The sequence below is a fragment of the Microcaecilia unicolor genome, chromosome 1 (assembly GCF_901765095.1).
Source record: "Microcaecilia unicolor chromosome 1, aMicUni1.1, whole genome shotgun sequence".
NCBI classification, from domain to species: Eukaryota; Metazoa; Chordata; class Amphibia; order Gymnophiona; family Siphonopidae; genus Microcaecilia; species Microcaecilia unicolor.
In genome coordinates this window covers 626,253,618-626,259,617 of record NC_044031.1, presented here as the reverse complement: position 1 = coordinate 626,259,617, position 6,000 = coordinate 626,253,618, and positions in this window count along the sequence as shown.

Below are 6,000 nucleotides of genomic sequence, written 5' to 3'. Positions count from 1 at the left end.
TTTGAATAAACTTGGAAACTTACCTGCACCCTTCTCCTCTCCCAACAACTCCAGACTCTATTCCTTCCATCTTGCTGCATCATATTTATTTATTAGGATTTATTTACCGCCTTTTTGAAGGAATTCACTCAAGGCAGTGTACAGTAGGAATAAATCAAACATAAGCCATAGAAAATTACAGCAGCATTCAAATAAGACAAAGTATAGCATAGTATGCTACTTACAATGTCAACACAATACATAATAAAACATTTTAATAGACAGCATAGGGTATAAGCAAATATGGAACATATAGATAGGTAAGAGTAAGAAGAGTTAGAAAATAATGCCTGGAACAGACCTTCTGAGTCGGTATGTTATGCTGTTTCTGGCCCTATTCAAGTCCATAATCAACAAGGTAATGCAAGGAAGATTTTAGTGAAACCTCAGTGTGGTGCTTAGAAGTTTATTAGATAGACAAAACCTGTCACATTTCATTTGATGCCTGCATCCGGGTATTGTCTCAGTTTGCTATGAGGGCTTGCCAAACAATATTATTAGAAGAGTGACCCTTGGTCTACTACTGCATAAACACCAGAGAAATAATGAATAATCCAGGCTAAAAGCCCACCTTTTTGAGGCTACTTTTAACTCTTCACCCCATATTCACCTGTTCAATACTCATGTTGTTTAATCATTCCCATAATAAATTGTAATAAAGATTTAGGTCTTTTTACCACCATCCCAATGATCATACATATCCTGGGAAAAGATTGGAATGATAAAAGACCAAGGCCATGTATGAGAAAAGTAATTTATTAACTTACCAATAGAGTATACAGAATTAAAATAATTTTTCTCATAGGAGTACAGTTCTGCTTATACAAAAGTATTGGCTGAGATCTGTCTCAAATATTTACTAATCATGCTGCTACTTATATACTGTTTCTACACAAAGCCTTTTCATAAGAGATTACTTCATTCTTTTCACTCATCATCTTTTTCTCTTGTGTTGTACAGCCAGAAACTCCCTCCTATTCTATTACCTCATGTTCTACTTCCTGAACTCCTGTGCACATACCATTCTAACTACAGTCTGGTCTGTTAGTTTGGTCAGCCTTCACCTTTAACAACATCCATTGATCCATAACCGTGCTGCTATTTCTTCAACATTTAACTAATTCCTTTTTTTGTCCTGTTTGCCTGTTTTGAATTGGCTGTAAGCTCTGCCAAGCAGGGATTGTCTCTTACAGTTTATGTAAAATCATGTCTACTAATTTTCTTTTAAATACAATTTCTTATATACCACCTATAAGTCCACAAACTTTTAAGTGATGTACATTCAAGTACAGTAGATTTCTGTTTCTGGAGGGCTTACAATCTAAACTTGTATCTGAGGCAATGAAGGGTTAAGTGACTTGTTCAAGATCATGAGGAGCTGCAGTGGGATTTAAACCTAGCTCCCCTGCTTCTCAGTCCACTGCTCTATTGGGCTGCATGTCAATGCCACAGAAAGTAGTAATAGTATCAAATATCAAAACCATATAAAAAATACTGAAAGTACAGCATTGTCCATAAATACAAGGTGATGTGATGCTTGGCTCTATAGAAACAGAATGAATGAGGAGAATCTGCATGACAGCAGCAGGCAGGAAATGACATCTACATGGTAAGCCTCTCAAAAGCTTCTAGATGTATCTAAGCTGCAGCAGCTTTCCTGCACCAGACTGTGTGGGTGATGTCACCCATGAAGTAAGGTCTTGTTACTATGCTTATCCTTGGAGAGATCCTTTTCTTTCGTCTCTAACGTGAATGCTGCACCTGCTCATGCAATAGTTTGTTTTCAACATATCATTAAAAGTAAATGTCATCAGGTGTTTCTTTCAATTAACTTCATATGATAATGTTGTATGAGCTCAAGGGTTAGGATTTACCTATTTTGTTTATTAACTTAAAGACTTTTGGATGCCATTTTCTCCTAATAAAATCAGAATCACTTGATTCTGGCTTCATAACATGTGAACATGCATTATTCATCCAGACAGTTAAACCAACATCCAAAGACGACTCTGATTTTCTGAATTTCAACTGTTTATTGCAACATAAATAAAAGCAATTTATTTACAGTATGTAGAGCTGAACCAAAAGTTTTATTTGCCCCAGGGCAAGAACCTTTCACTTGGATATTCACTATTACTGATGGGCAAGTATGGAACTTCTTAAGCTGATTTTATTGCAGGGGTGTTAAGAGTCTGAAATGTTTACATGCATTTTTTTCAATGTAATTCACAATTAGCTTACTTATATGAAATAGTTGTTTAAATATGTTTGGATTTATATTGTGTATAAAGAACGCAAAAATATAGTTTTTTTTTTGTTTCCCTGTTTATAATGTAAACATTTCCCAGAAACTGCAATTAGTTTGTGAAGTACGTTCCTAAATTAACTTAAGTTTCATTGCATTGAGTCATGTCTGCTGAGTGTGATTCAAAGACGGACCACTACATATGACTGCTTCTGCTGAAGAGGTTGACTCTAATCTAGATATGGCTGAGATCAGCACAGATGTGGATAACCAAAAATCAGTGCCTGGCATTCATAGCAAAGTCACAACAAGCAAGTTGCTCAATACAATCATAAGCATGAAGATACTTGAGATAGATGACTCAATGCCCCTGAAGCACAACTGTCACTGTGATTGTTATCTCCATTTTAAAAATCTTTAGAGGTAAGACTATGGTAGACTATTTAGGGGACAGAACATCATTAAAGGCTAGGCGAAGGAACAGGTCAAAGCTTGGTGGATGGCAATTGGAAGACAGGAACTGTGCATCTCCAAGCAGAGGATTATACAAAATACTCCAAGCATGGCTACTTTGAAGCATGGAATACATCCACAGCTGACCCCTTGGAACCATTCATTGGGACTCGCCTGTTCAACTAAAGAGTCGAGTCCTTTGAACTTATTTCATGACTTGAGAAGGACTAGGTCAGGTCTTTCAAGGAGGCTTACCTTCAGCCTATGGTGCTGAAAAAGCTGAAAACTGACACCCGCTCAGTTTTGATCAGCTCTTTGGGCTTTAAATCAGGTTTACTTGTAATGACAGATAGCTCATTACTGATAGGTTGGCACTTGTACTGCCAGTTATATCTTAAGCTATATAAAGATGTCATGACTTTACTTAGACACTTGTCAAACTCAGCATAGCAATCTGTCAGGGGGACATTCCGTGCGCACCATATGAACTCACTTGCTTCCTTCTTATTTCTTCCCTTTACTCATGCAATAATAGGTGGTATAGCAAATTTACATAAATAAATATTCATGGATAGGAAACTAGATGACAAAAATTTTGAGGACAAGCGACTTGTATCAGAGATAAAACTTTACACTTAAGCTGCTTGATGACCAAGGGGTAAAAGGGGCATTCAGGGAAGACAAGGCCATAGCAAAGAGATTAAATGAATTCTTTGCTTCGGTTTTCACTGAGGAAGATATGGGAGAGATACCAGTACCAGAAATGGTATTTAATGCTGATGAGTCAGAGAAAGAAACAAATCTCTGTAAACCTGGAAGATGTAATAGAGCAATCTGACAAACTGAAGAGTTGCAAGTCGCTTTGACTGGATGGTATACACCCCAGAGTACTGACAGAACTGAAAAATGACCTTGCGGAGCTATTGTTAATAATATGTAATTTATCTTTAAAATCAAGCATAGTACTGGAAAATTGGATAGTGACCAATGTAACGTCAATTTTTAAAAAAGGTTCCAGCAGTGATCCATGAAATTATAAACCAGTGAGCCTGATGTTGGTGCTGGACAAAATGGTAGAGGCTATTATAAAGAACAAAATTACAGAGCATAAGCATGGGTTAATGAGAGAAAGCCAACATGTATTGAGACAAAGGAAATCTTGTCTCACCAATCTACCACATTTCTTTGAAGGGGTGAATAAACATGTGGATAAAGGTGAGCCAGTCGATATTATGAATCTCAAGTAGCTGAAGTGATTAGTACTGTATTTTTTAAAATTATGATGTTAGAAGACTGAAGGATTAATTTATCCTTTGAAAATGTTTGTTTGGTGATTCAAACTGTAGTGATGCCTCACTTTGATTACTGTTATGCTCTGTTTTTAGGTTTGCCAAAATATGCTTTATAGTTATTACAGATTGCACAGAACGCTGCAGCCCGTGTGCTTTTGGGAATGAGCTGTTTTGAACATATTACTCCTGGTCTTATTTCTTTACATTGGCTGCCTATTGTGTACAGAGTGCAATATGGATTCTATTGTTGGTATTCAAAGTGATAACTAATAAAACTTCTCCAGTGATTTCAGCAAGTTTGCATTTACATCAGCCTTCTCAGTCTTTGAGATCAGCATCTTCCAACATGCTTGATGTCCCATCTTTTAAGACTTTTTTTGAATCGCAGGATCAAGACTTTGGAACTCCTTACCTATCAAGCTTAGAGCCTTAAGAAGTATGGATGAATTTAAAAAGGCTTTAAAAATTGTTTTGTTTCATCGTACATTTGATATTTCATCCTGAGGACAAATTTTGGACTGACTTGGTTACTGTTTTTAGGAAAGGGATGGTGAATAATACCAAAAACACTATAATGCCTTTGTATTGCTCCATAGTGCGTCTGCACCTCGAGTATTGCATTCAGTTCTGGTCGTCATATCTCAAAAAAGATATAGCGGAATTAGGGTACAAAGAAGAACAACCAAAATGATAAAGGGGATAGAACTCCTCTCATATGAGGAAAGGCTAAAGAGGTTAGGGCTCTTCAGCTTGGAAAAGAGACGAATGAGGGGAGATATGATTGAGGTCTACAAAATCCTGAGTGGTGTAGAATGAGTACAAGTAAATCAATTTTTTACTCGTTCCAAAAGTACAAAGACTAGGGGATACTCAAGGAAGTTACATGGAAATACTTTTAAAACAAATGGGAGGAAATATTTTTTCACTCAACGAATAGTTAAGCTCTGGAACTCTTTGCTGGAAGAAGTGTTAACAGCGGTTAGTGTACTGGTTTTAAAAAATGGTTTGGATAAATTCCTGGAGGAAAAGAGTACCTCATGAAAGACTCCTGATGAAATTAGAAAGTCATAGGATAGGAGGTAATGTCCTATTGTGGATTAAAAACTGGTTAAAAGATAGAAAATAGAGAGTAGGGTTAAATGGTCAGTATTTTTTTATTTTTGTTACATTTGTACCCCGCGCTTTCCCACTCATGGCAGGCTCAATGAAGAAGGGTACATAGTGGGGTTCCCCAGGGATCTGTATTGGGGCTGCTGCTTTTTCATATATTTTTAAATGATCTAGAAATGGGACTAACTAGTGAGGTAATTAAATTTGCTGATGACATAAAGTTTTTCAATATTGGTAAATCGCAAAAAGATTGTGAAAAATTGCAAGAGGACCTTACCAGACTGGGCATCCAAATGGCAGATGAAGTTTAATGTAAGCAAGTGCAAAGTGAAGCATGTAACAAAGAGGAACCCAAACTATAGCTAGGTGATATATTAGGAGTCACTGCCCAGGAAAGGGATCTAGGTGTCATTGTTGATGATACGTTGAAACCCTCTGCTCAGTGTGCAGCAGTAGCTAAGAAACCAAATGGAAAGTAAGGAATTATTAGGAAAGGAATGGAACACAAAACTGAGAATGTTGTAATGCCTTTGTATTGCTCCATGGTGTTTATAATGCCTTTGTATTGCTCCACACCTCGAATACTCTGTGCAATTCTGGTCACAGCATCACAAAAAAACTCAAAAAGGATATTGCGGAATTAGAAAAGGTACAGAGAAGGGTGATGAAAATGATAAAGGGGGTGGGCCGACTTCCCTGTGAGGAAAGGCTAAAGCTGCTAGGGCTCTTCAGCTTAGAGAAAAGATGGCTGAGGTGAGATATGATAGAGGTTTATAAAATACTGAGTGGAGTGGAATGGGTATAGATAAATCGCTTGTTTACTCTTTCCAAAAATACTAGGACTAGGGGGCACACAATGAA